The sequence below is a fragment of the Brachypodium distachyon genome, chromosome 1 (genome assembly GCF_000005505.3).
Source record: "Brachypodium distachyon strain Bd21 chromosome 1, Brachypodium_distachyon_v3.0, whole genome shotgun sequence".
NCBI classification, from domain to species: domain Eukaryota; kingdom Viridiplantae; phylum Streptophyta; class Magnoliopsida; order Poales; family Poaceae; genus Brachypodium; species Brachypodium distachyon.
The window spans coordinates 1,515,734-1,528,243 of NC_016131.3; the positions used below are offsets into that span (position 1 = coordinate 1,515,734).

At 46.6% G+C, this 12,510-nt stretch overlaps 1 non-coding gene and 1 pseudogene across 1 annotated transcript; one reads left to right on the forward strand and one right to left on the reverse strand.

Annotated features, from left to right (window-relative positions):
• Positions 1 to 364: 364 nt before the first annotated feature.
• Positions 365 to 9,770, reverse strand: LOC100821894 (annotated as a pseudogene).
• Positions 9,771 to 12,276: 2,506 nt separating this feature from the next.
• TRNAV-AAC lies at positions 12,277 to 12,350 on the forward strand. Its single transcript has one exon. It is a non-coding gene; the product is annotated as a tRNA-Val (tRNA).
• Positions 12,351 to 12,510: the final 160 nt, after the last annotated feature.

Below are 12,510 nucleotides of genomic sequence, written 5' to 3' on the forward strand. Positions count from 1 at the left end.
TACAGAATAAAGAATCATATATTAGCACATTATTCAGCTCATGTTTCTCCCGTATCCATCTTGATGTATGTTGTCAAATTGCATTTGTATAATCACAGAAACCATATTCAATTCTAGTACAAATCTTGGGCCTGGTACATGTCTGATGTCCAAAGCTAGACTTTTTACTGACTTCCACAAAACACAAGATGCAAAACACATGTTTTGGTAAAAAAAAAATGCAAAACATATAGCCCTATCTTCGTAGTTCAGACTTGAACAAAAGCCAAAAAGATCCAGACCGTATCAGAAAAAGGAAAAAAGAAACTCTTCCTTTTTGCAAGCCTTTCAAATGTCAGGTTGAAGGTGTTTCCAGATTCTGCTGCTAAGGTGTTTCCTGACTCTGCTGCTGAGGTGTTTCTTGATTCTACTCACTATTGTCAGAACCATCTACCTGGCCTACCGATGACACTAGTTTCATGATCTGGTCTGCAGTGAGAGTTTTATGCTCCAGGAGGGCCTTGGCTAACGCATGGAGCTCCTTATTGTGTTCGGTGAGGATCTTCTTCGCGTTCTTGTAAGCCTTGTCCAATAATTCTTTCACCTCCTCGTCAACCAGGGCTTGCGTCCACTCGCTCATGGCTGCCGCCTTCCCACGGTTGTCATAGTCGTAGGAAACAGGGCCGATCCGCCCGCTCATGCCATACTTGCTGACCATCTCTTTTGCCAGCTGTGTTGCCTTGCTTAGATCAGAAGAGGCACCCGAGGTTACCTCGCTCTCCCCAAGTATAAGCTCCTCGGCCACCAGCCCTCCCATGAGGACATCCAATGTCGCCAGCATCTTCTTCCTCGAGACTTGGTACTCCTCTCCTTCCTCTGGCAACTGTGTCACCATGCCAAGAGCATTTCCCCTGGGAACAATGGTAGCCTTTTCGATGGGGTCAGCACCATCTGTGTGGATAGCGACAAGGGCATGACCTCCCTCGTGGTACGCGGTGTTCTTACTGCATTTATAAGGTATTGTCGCCGACTTGCGCTCGCTGCCCATGGTGATCCTGTCCTTGGCGTAATCGATGTGGTGCATCGCAACGGCTTCCGCCCCGTCCTTGGCAGCCTTGAGAGCAGCGTCGTTCACCAGGTTTGCAAGGTCTGCACCCGAGAACCCAGGCGTCCCCCTTGCAATTGTCATCGCATTCACGCCATTGGCTTGCAACACCTTCATGGGGAACAAATCACAGAGAAAAATGTGAGTTAAATAAAGTCCGAAGCCCAGTAGAAAGAGACACCATACGTATATTTTGGGACGGAGGGAGTATATATGCACCTTTGACAAACAAGCCTCGAGGATCTGCCGTCGGCCCTCGAGATCTGGCATAGGGACATGAATTTGACGGTCAAGACGGCCAGGCCTGAGGAGGGCTTTATCTAGCGACTCGGGGATGTTGGTCGCCCCAATCACGATGATCCCATCGTTCTGCTTGAATCCATCCATCTCAGAGAGCAGCTTGTTCAGGGTATGCCTCTCCCACGTTGAGTCCTCTGCCTTCCTGCGCCCGCCAATGGCGTCGATTTCATCGATAAATATTATGCAGGGAGACACCTTCTTTGCTGCACTGAATAGCTCCCTCACTCTTTTAGCCCCAACTCCCGTATACACCTCCTCGAAGTCGCTGCCGCTGCACGCGAAGAACGGCACGCCAACTTCCCCAGCCACAGCCCTTGCCAACATGGTCTTCCCTGTGCCAGGTGGGCCCACAAGCAGAACACCCTTTGGAAGCTTGGCACCAAGGCGTGTGAAACGCTGCAAAACCATCCATGTGGATGAAAACCAGGGTTAACAACAAAGAATCAAAAGGGTTGCTGAATTGGAACACCTGCATATATGCAGGTTGATGCATGGCAGCAATCTCACTCACTCACCTGGGAATCTCGTAGGTACTCAACTACGTCCTCGAGCTCCGCTTTGGCTTCGTCAACCCCCATCACATCACTGAACCTCGTGCCCAAGTCCGAAGCCTCGACTTGTTTCAAATCATCGGATTCGCCATAATCTTCTGTCACCAAGGCAACCACAACCAAGGTAGCAAGGACTACAACTACAGTGGTTGCAACGGTCCCGAAGGTAGACCAGAGCAGCTTCCATGCCTGGCCCTTCTCCGCTTGGTTTCGCAGTTCAACACAGACGAGTGCTTTTACATACTCGGAGAGAGCTGAAGGCGTGGAGATCTGCCTTTCGAAGTTTTCTACTAAGACTCTTTCTGGATCACTGCTGTTGAACTCTCTAGGAAGCTGAGAGTGCAGGGCCCGGACCCTCTGGCCAACAAAACTTGGCAGGTATCTCTCGTGCAATTCCCCAAGCACGCTGCCTGCAGCCTGTTAAACGCAAACACACTCAGCATCGGTAAAGCATCAAGTATGTACTGTAGTACAGAAGGAAGAAACACAGAGGAACGACGCAAAATCAGGCTGGGGAAAAACAAGACACGGAAAGGGACGAAAGGAGAGAGACCTTGGAGAAGGCGAGGAACCAGGCCATGGACAAGAACCGCTCGGAATTGCTTTCGCCTCTTTTGTAGACGAAAGAAATCGGCTGACAAACACCTCTGTCCCGTATTTGTTAATCGATAGTATATGATAGGTACTAGAAGCAGGAAATTTAACTGCATCGATCACATGTTCATCTCTACTCCAACTCGACTACAGCTTCGGTTCCGACTGGATTCCGTTCAAGCCGGGGAGATACTCCATGTTCTAACACCCAGATCGCTGAATCCAAAACATTTCCCAACTCAAACCGGCCCGGATTCTAAAACTCGGTGGAGCATCGGTTTCAGATCATATACAACTAGTAGTATAGAGCTTTATAATTGCCCGGAGTTCAGATTCGCCTGCGATGGGAACTCCTCAGGTCGCCCGCGTTCAGCGGAGGAGCTGGCCGAGCGAGCTGCATCTCCAACCCAACACCGACCGGCTCCCGGATCCGGGCGGAGGTCTGGCCGGTGGTCTCTCCGGCGCGGCGGCTCCCCCGACCCGTACTAGGGCTCCGCCGCTTCTCTCCACGCGAGCTCCGCCGCTCCGAGTCGGAAGGGATGGGAACGTCGGCGCCGGCCGAGCAGCATTGCCTTTTTTTATTCTCGAAAAATTGTACCGTAAGAAAGAAAAAACGAGGAAGGTAGACACTTCTCTTTATAGCGCAATTACATTTTGCTCCATAACCCAATTTGTGATTTTGCAGTGATATTTGTTCAGCACTGCCTCTATTTCTAATTATAAGATGTATTACCTTTTTTGTGTTAAAATGTACCCGGCTAAACTTATATAGATAAATGTACTGATTTGTTCAGATTTTAGTAAAACTAATCTTGAATAAGTTCTTGTAATACGGATATATATCATGATTTAATAAAACTATAATTTAGAGTTCACTACGGGAAAACAGACTTTGCCGGCGGCCTGTAACCTCCGGCAAAGGCACTAATGCCCCCGGCAAAGGTCTTTGCTAGCGGTTTTTCCTCGGAGCCGCCGGCAAAGGGCGTCGGCATGGAGTCTAGCCAGCAAAGGCCTCTTTGCCGGAGGCTTTTTCTCGTCACCTTCGGCAAAGGCTTTGCAGAAGGCAAAAAAAAAGAGCCTCCGGCAAAGAAAAGTAACAAACAATCCGCACGGAGGTAGACGGAAGGCCACGTAGCAGGGGGGCTTTGCCGGAGGCCCGTCTCCGGCAAAGAAAATCAAAAATAATAATAAAAACATCACCAGGGTCCAAAATTCCCCGCCGCTCGCACGTCGATGCCGGCCTTGTTCATCGCTGTGCTGCTCGCCGCTGCCCCCCACGCACGCCGCCCGTAGCCCGAAGCTCGCAGGAGAGAGAGAGAGAAGCTCGCCCCACCGCTCGCCGCTGCAGCCTCGTGCGCCGCCTGCCGACGCCTGCCGCGCTCCAATCCTCTGCCCCAATCCTCCTCTCGCCAGATGCCCCAATCCTCTGCCCCCCTCCTCTCGCCCGCGTCCTGTGCCAGATGCGCTGCCGCTGCTGCACCTGTTGCCTCCCCGCTGCACGTGCCTGCACATGGAGGAAGAACGGAGAGAGGAGAGGGGGCGAGAGAAGAAAACGGAGAGAGGGAGAGAGCCTGCACCTGGAGGAAGAACCGAGGTCGCCGGCGTGAGGGCTGGGGTGCAGGACAGGTTGCCGGTGGAGGATGGGGAGAAGAGGGATAGTAGACAGAGATTGCAGGACGAGGAGAAGATAGAGAGGAGAGAGAGGATATGTCTAGAGAAATAAGAAAGGAGAGATGAAAATGATGTGCGGCTCGGATCTTGCCAAGTCATCGATCCGTGGCATCGTCACCCAGATGCGTGACGTGGCCATACTTCCTTTGCCTCCGGCTAGCCCCCGGCAAAGATTATTTAGTCTTTGCCGGCGGCCTAGCCTCCGACAAAGGCATATTTTTCTTTTTATTTCGTGTGTTTACTTAGCAAAGGTTTTTCTCATTTTATTTTTATTATTTGACTTGTTATTTTTACCCCAAGTTTATATACCCATAAAATAACATCATGCCAAAAATTGTACTTTTTTTGACAAAGTTTTAGTATTATTTCAAATTTTTTTCCTATTAAACGGCTCTAGGAAATGATAAATAATTATTTTTACATATAAGGTGTTGATTTTAATTCACATTACTCATAATTAAAGCTATGTGAAACCACAGGAAAAAATTCAACTCAAAAAATGGATAAATTGTTGTGAAACTTGGTTCGGGACTCAAATTTGGAGGTTCATTTTCGAGATCGTGCAATTTGTGAAGAATGTACCATTTTTATTTTGTGTATTGATTTTAAATTTTTTATCCCAACATTATATACCCATAATATGACTCCATGACAAAAATTGCTAATTTTTGACAAATTTTTAGTATTATTGATTGTTTTTCTATAAAACGGCTCTAAAAATGATAAATAATTACTTTTACATAAAAGTTGGTGGTATTAATTCACATTACTTATCATTATCAGTAAATTAAACCATAGTAAAATAATCAACTTAAAAAGGGGAAATCTTATTGCAAAACTTGGTTCGGGACTCAAATTGGACGTTTGGTTGCTAAGTTCAGAAACTTATACGAAGATGTTGCAATTTGTGAAGCATGTACCATTTTAATTTTGTGTATGAACCTGTACTTTTTATGACAAGTTAATATACCCACAAAATGACACCATGCCAAAAATGGTTCTTTTTTGACAAAGTTTTAGTATTATTTTATTTTTTTCCTATTACACGGTTATAGAAAATGATAAGTAATTTTTTTTACATAAAATGTGGTGATTTTAATTCATAGTAGTAATAATTAATGAAAAATGGAACCACACTAAATTTCTCAACTCAAAAATGGGTCAAATTAATGCAAAGCTTTGTTCGGGATTCAAATTTGGATGTGAGATCGTTCATTTGTTGAAGTATGTACCATATTCATTTTGTGTATTGACTTGTAACTTTTATCCCAGTGTTATATACCTATAAATTGGTACCATGCCAAATTTTGTGAATTTTTGACAAATTTTTGGTATTGTTTCACTTTTCCCTATTAAACGGCTCTATAAAATGATAAATAATTATTTTTACATAAAAAGTTATGATTTTAATTCACATTACTCGTCGTCAATGTCAAATGAAAGTACAGTAAAATTTTCAACTCAAAAAGTAGTGGTATACATCTTCATTTGAAACAAGAGAGAAATGGAGACAAAAAGTACGAGATAGACACTCTTTGCCGGAGGCTTTTTTTTGCCTGGCCTTCGGCAAAGAGGCCTCGTGTTCACGGCGCCGTTAGCCGCAGCGGGAAGTCCACGTGGTCAACTTCTTTGCCGGAGGCTTTTTAATTTTGCCGCCGGCAAAGCCTTCTTTGCTGGAGGCCCGAAAAATGCCATCGGCAAAGGCCTCGGCCTCCGGCAAAGAGAGTTTTTCCGGTAGTGGTTACAAATGCAAGTAGATTTTTACTATCATTTGGTCAGATTTTAAGACATATACTGAAAAGTTTGACTTTCTTATATATTTTAAAACGAAGAGAGTAATAATGTATTCTTCATCTTACAAATCTAAATATTAGATCACCCGGTCGACATTTAGTTGGCAATAGCAGGTGATTGTCAAAAAATATATATAGGCATAATTTGCAGCAGATAGAAAATGTAAAGTAGCCTTGTGAAATTGTATGTATTCATGTAACCTTGTGGCCATTGACAATACCCTGATCGATTAATTGTAGTAGAAATAGTCTTTAATTTCTCTGGATCAGAAACCTGGAATGTTTACCCATCCACAAAACACATAGCACTCTCGACGCACTTAGAAAAAGGAGAGCCAGAAATTAAGATGCAAATTAACCATAAATATCTCTCTTAATTACATTTTTGTGCGCATGCAATTTAAGCAGCATCAGAAAACAAAAAAGACTTCTTCCTGCAGTATAAGCTAGCCTCTACGGCCGCAGTTAAGATTACTATTGTTAAAAAAACCATCCACCTCCCGAGACAAGTTTCTTGATCTGGTCACCAGTGAGAGTTTCATGCTTGAGGAGGGCGTTGGCTAGCACATGAACCTCCTTACTGTGGGCCGTCAAGATCATCTTGGCGTTATTGTAAGCTTTGTCCAACAATTCCTTCACCTCCTCGTCAACCAGGGCTTTCTTCTGCACGCTCATGTCCGTTGCCGTCTTCTCAGCACCACCATTGCCATCGACATTGTCGTAGGAAGCGAGGCCAACCCGCTCGCTCATGCCATACTTGGTGACCATGTCTGTCGCCAGCTGAGTCGCCTTGCTAAGGTCATCAGAAGCACTGGTCATGGCACCACTTTCTCCGAATATGAGCTCCTGGGCTACCCGCCCTCCCATCATAATATCTAGTTGCGCCAGCATCATCTTCCTTGATGCTCCATACTCCCTCTCACATGACGGCAGCTGTGCCACCATGCCAAGAGCCGAGCCCCTGGGAACAATGGTGACCTTGTGGATAGGGTCGGCGCCGTCCGTGTAGATGGCGACGAGGGCATGTCCTGCCTCATGGTATGCAGTCATCCTCCTGCGCTCGTCTGGTACCACCAACGATCTGCGCTCGCTGCCCATCATGATCCTGTCCTTAGCGTATTCCACGTGACGCATCTCGACCATTTTCGCCCCATCCTTGGCGGCCTTAAGAGCGGCGTCATTCACCAGGTTCGCGAGCTCTGCACCTGAGAACCCCGGCGTCCCCTTTGCAATGGTTGTTAGGTCTAAAACCCTTGGCTTTCAAGACCTGCTTATAAATGAAAACAATTAAAAATCATGCAGGAAAAAAAAGTCAAAATCTGCATCGATCCAAGACTATTATTATAGGTACCACGAGAAGGCCAGCAAATTATATATACTTGTATGTGTGCACGCAGCGACGCACAATCATACCTTTGACATATAAGCCTCGAGGATCTGTCGTCGCCCTTCGACATCTGGGTTAGTGATATCGATACGACGATCAAACCGCCCAGGCCTAACAAGGGCTTTATCTAGCGACTCGGCGAAGTTAGTTGCTGCAATCACGATGACCCCATCATCCTTGGTGAACCCATCTAGCTCCACAAGCAGCTGGTTCAGGGTGTGCCTGAGCCACGCTGGGTCCTCCTGTTTCCTGCTCCCAGCAATGGCGTCGATCTCATCTATGAACAGTATGCAGGGAGACCGCTTCTTCACCGCCGCGAACAGGTTCCTCACCCTCTTTGCCCCGAGACCGAAATACATCTCATCAAAGTCGCTGCCGCTGCACGAGAAGAAAGGGACGCCGACTTCCCCGGCCACGGCCCTCACCAGCATCGTCTTCCCCGTGCCTGGGGGGCCGACCAGCAGGACACCCCTCGGGAGCCTGCCGCCAAGGCGCGTGAAACGCTTGGGGTCTCGTAGGTACTGCACCATGTCCTCCAGCTCGGACTTGGCTTCGTCAACACCCTTGACATCACTGAACCTTGTGCTCGTCGACTTCGAACCCTTCCTCACCTCCTTCTCTGAAACGTCGAAGCTGCGAATTTCTTCCCTGTCCCGCACATCAGCTATCCAATATAAGCCATAGATTAGAAGGCAGGTAGGTGCCAAGGCTCGAAAGGTGAGCCAGAGCTGCTTTCTGAATCTGCCTCTCTCCACCTTAACTGTGTGGAGCGGTTCACTGGCTGTACCAAGAATAACACTAGCACCACCATCTTTTGTCAGCTGACGGTAACCAACCCGGCTTGCTGGAGTAGCAAATACTGCGTACAGAGGAAAACACAAGAGAACCCATGTGATCGATCATCCATGCATGTAGAAGAAAAGGGTTGTGATATGTATAGTACCACTACACACGCAATAGATCATGCAAAGCAGTAAAGGACATAAGTATAGAATTAGTGACTAGAGATAATTGTGTACACAGCAAATTAAGCGACGATCGATCGATGTTATATTTTATATTAGTGAACTTGTCGTATATATATGCACTAGAGCAAAGAACAAGTGGCCTTAATTTGGCATTTGCATGCATGGGAGATGTTGATTTAACACATGCAATGCTCACCTGTTTGCTGTTCAAGTCGAACAACGGCTTTCACGTAATCAGAGAGAGCCGAAGGGTTGGAATGCAACGAAGGCTGCCTTTCAAAGTTGTGTATAACTCTTTCTGCAAAATTGCTATCAAACTCCCCGTGAAGAGAAGCAGCTGTAGCATCGGAGTGCAGACACCGCCGTACACTCTGACCAGCAAACCTTGCACGGTACCCCTCTTGTAGATTTATAAGCATGCTACCTGCATCCATCCATTAAGAATGCACCAATTCAGTAATTATTAGTTCCTCCATTGCAACAGTCCCAACAAACAATGCACGTCCAGAATATAGTAAAATGTCTTCTATATATTTATATCCTGATTTCGATCATACCTGCGCCGCTGGTTGTATTTGCAGTTATAGGGTACTAGTTTATGGACGCACAGAGAGAGATAGAGGCAGCCAAATTAATATACCTGCGCCGCTGGTTGTATTTGCAGCAGGTGCCCTGAAAAATGGAACTGAAGCCGCTGCCACGACCTCATTGCAAATCGCACTCCCCGATCGATGCCTCACGAGATGCCTTGCAGCCTGTGATACACAAAGATTAAGTGGCAAATTAAGTAGAGAAAAATATGGTTTCTATCACAACAAGTGAGAAAGGAAGAAAATGGCATGGGTCCAAAATTGGTAATCTGGAAAGTGGCATCAATTAATAGATCAAATCTTCCATCTGAAAACGCACACTGCCTTGCAGTTGCTGCAAAGTCAAGAACCAACCTCCAATAACATGCCAGAAAATATACATATGTATGTACCACAAACAAGCAGCCTCCTAATTGACAAGATTCGAACTCGAAAAACCAGAGTGGAGCTATAGCTGTCAGTGAACTCATGTCACAGGTTGGACCAAAAATTGCCTCAACTCGATCCTCCAACAACCACACCGCCGACTAATCCAAGATCCACTGGACCAAATCGACAACATCACCGGATCGATAAGATCAAACCATCGACATGAGCGCGGCGACTAAAACTAGAACAACACCGGGGGAGAAAAATTACCCTGCGACTGCGAGCAATAGACCCTGCACGACTGCTGCACCTCCTCCCTCCCTCCCTCCCTCTCGCTCGCCCAAGGCGCCGTCGGGGCTGGAAGAGCATCGCGGGGAGGCGGATCTGGCCGACGCCGGCAGCGACTGGGTCGTCGGCGTCTCGCCCCCGTACGTGGGCTGGTGTAGGGAGTAATTCTCCCGGCAAGGGCCCATGTACCGGGTTTGGGCCTTTACCGGACATCCAAGCTGGCCCGTAAACCACGAGATTTTATTCATTTTTATTTTATTTAGGCCCTTGTGTTTATTATACGGTGAAAGCGGCCAATTGAAGACACGCGTCAGTAAACCGACAACGCTTGACGTATGCGACATGTGTATGATTACTGATGTGGAAGGAGAAAAATAAAAAAAAATGCGCTCTTTCTCTCGAGCCTCTCCACAAGAAAAATATTGAACGTGCCCAGAAACATTCTTTTCATCGGACTACGGAGTACGTACTAGATTTTATATTGTTTTCACCGTGCTTTTGGAAGTAACTTTACTTCTGGAGCATTAATTGCAAGCTAACGGCGGTCATGTTTCTTTGTTTATTGCTCGGGCTGGATGATGATAAATTCTCATGTCTGGTTTCTCCGAGGGATGTGATTTTATAGTTGTGTCTATCAATGTATAATTAACCCTAGAGCCTCTGTCAATGCTCCTAAGTTGCAGCATCTCTCAATTTACATGTTTTTGTTTTGTCTGACACGTAGTAAAAGAAAAGGCATAAGAAAATCACCCTACGTATATGCCGTCTCTGGATGCAAACCAACACAAAAACTTGAACCGTCTTAATAAAGAAAGCACGAAGGTCTTAAATCTCTCTCATTATGCACGCACCGTCTCTTGATGCAAAACCAACACACAAAATTAAATTGTCCAAAAAAAAAAGCACAAAGGTCTGAAATCTCTCCCATAAATCTACCAAGTGGCAACTATTTTCGACATCACTTCAAAAAAAAAAAAATGCAACGGGATCAAGAAGAACGGACCTTGGAGATGGCAACTATTTTCGACATCACTTCAAAAAAATTAAAATGCAACGGGATCAAGAAGAACGGACCTTGGAGAGGCCGAGCCGCAAAGCCATAGCCTAAAGGCCCGTTCGGCAACACTCCGGCTCCAAACTCCGCGTTTGGATCCGGTGGAGCTGAGCCGAACGCAAAAAATCCACGGATTTGAAATCCCGGAGTGGAGCGAGTCACAGTGCAATTTGCCGGAGCGAGAAATTTCCAGATCCGAAGAAGCCATAAGTGAAAAAAACGGTTCGTCTCTGTTCTCGTCTTCCCCGACCTCCCCCAATCTCCCTCAATCGGCCTCTGCCTCGCCGCCGGGCCCTCCGCCGCCGCGTCCGCCCCGGCGATCTCCTGAACGAAGCCACAAGAAGCAGTACGAGCTCGAGCAGTAGCAGCAGCAGTCGTGCTCAAGAACGGCAGGAGCCATGGCGGCGTGTATTCCTCCGCGGGTATCACGGTACAGCTTGTGGGCGCGGGAGGCGGCCAAGAAAGAAAGGAAGAGTGCAGATCGCGGAGTTGGTTACCGAACGCCTGACGAAATCCGATTTTTTATTTGCGGAGTGCAAATCACTGATTTGGAGCGTGGATTTGAGGATTCCACGGAGCCGGAGGGCTGCCGAACGGAGCCTAAGTGTCGTTATTAGCCGAAGGCCAGGAATTAAACTCGCTTAATTTTCCGTTGCTCGATCGACGGCCGAGATCGAAGCTAGCGCGCAGATAGCAGCTTTAGCTTTCTCCCTTGATCCTTTGTATGTAATATCGCCGAGAGTATTTATGAACTAAATTAGTTAGTCTCTACGTACGTACGCTAGTCGCTAGACCCGGTCGAGGCACGTTGATTGCAAATTTATATATGGACACGTACGTACGTATCCTATTACAGCTCTTGCACGGTACGAACTATGGGCCTAGCTTAATGAAATCGGAAGCTTAATTAATCTTCTTATCCCAAAAAAAAAAAGGTTGTACGCATGCTTTGGAAAGGCAGGTTCGATTCGTTTTCCCAAACAAAAAAAAGTCGGCCGGTGAAGACTTTCCTATATATATGCTGGGGAAACTTTCCTATATGCTGTTGATAACTTGATCTGCAATCCAGCGAAGAAACTACAGTTATATATACATACTGATCGATGGATGTTCTTTTGTGTTAGTGACAAGAAAGTTAATTACAACTGCAAACAGTTTACTCCCGGTGAAAGAAAAAAAAAAAGCTTCCCATCTGGCGTGTGGCGTTTTGGTCCTTCTTTTTTTTTCTTTTCGGTTTTGCTTGGGCTCAATCGTCTGAAATTGTGTTTTTCTCAACCGACGTCTTCTCGACTGTACGATCATCGTTGAGATTGTGTTTTTCTCGGTTGACGTCTTCTTGACCGTACGATTATTACAATGGACGCACAGGATCGGTCTATTGAGCAGACTGAGCGATAGGCGGACCCTTTTTTTTTTCCTTACTCTCTCGTCTTTTCTTTCTTTTTTGGCAATCTGGAGTGCACATCTACGTTGAATGCTTGCCTGCGCATTTGCAGAAGCTCTATTGAGTCGCAACTCGAAACACACGCAGGCTGCCTGCCGGTCGCGCTCGCGAAATAGGAGGACATGGCAACCGTCTTCCTTCTCATCTTATGATATAATGTCTAAATGTCAAAACCAGCAGGAAGGTTTCGTGGTGTAGTTGGTTATCACGTCAGTCTAACACACTGAAGGTCTCCGGTTCGAACCCGGGCGAAGCCAAGCCACAACGGTTTTGTAACTTTTGTACTTCACCCCTGAATCTCTTTCTTTTTGCTGTGAGCCCCATTCAAGAAACTAATAATTAGCAAATGGCGACAAACCGCCGCGGCCGGCCACGCTCTCTTCCTTCGCTCTGACACTGGGTCCCACGGGGCATATG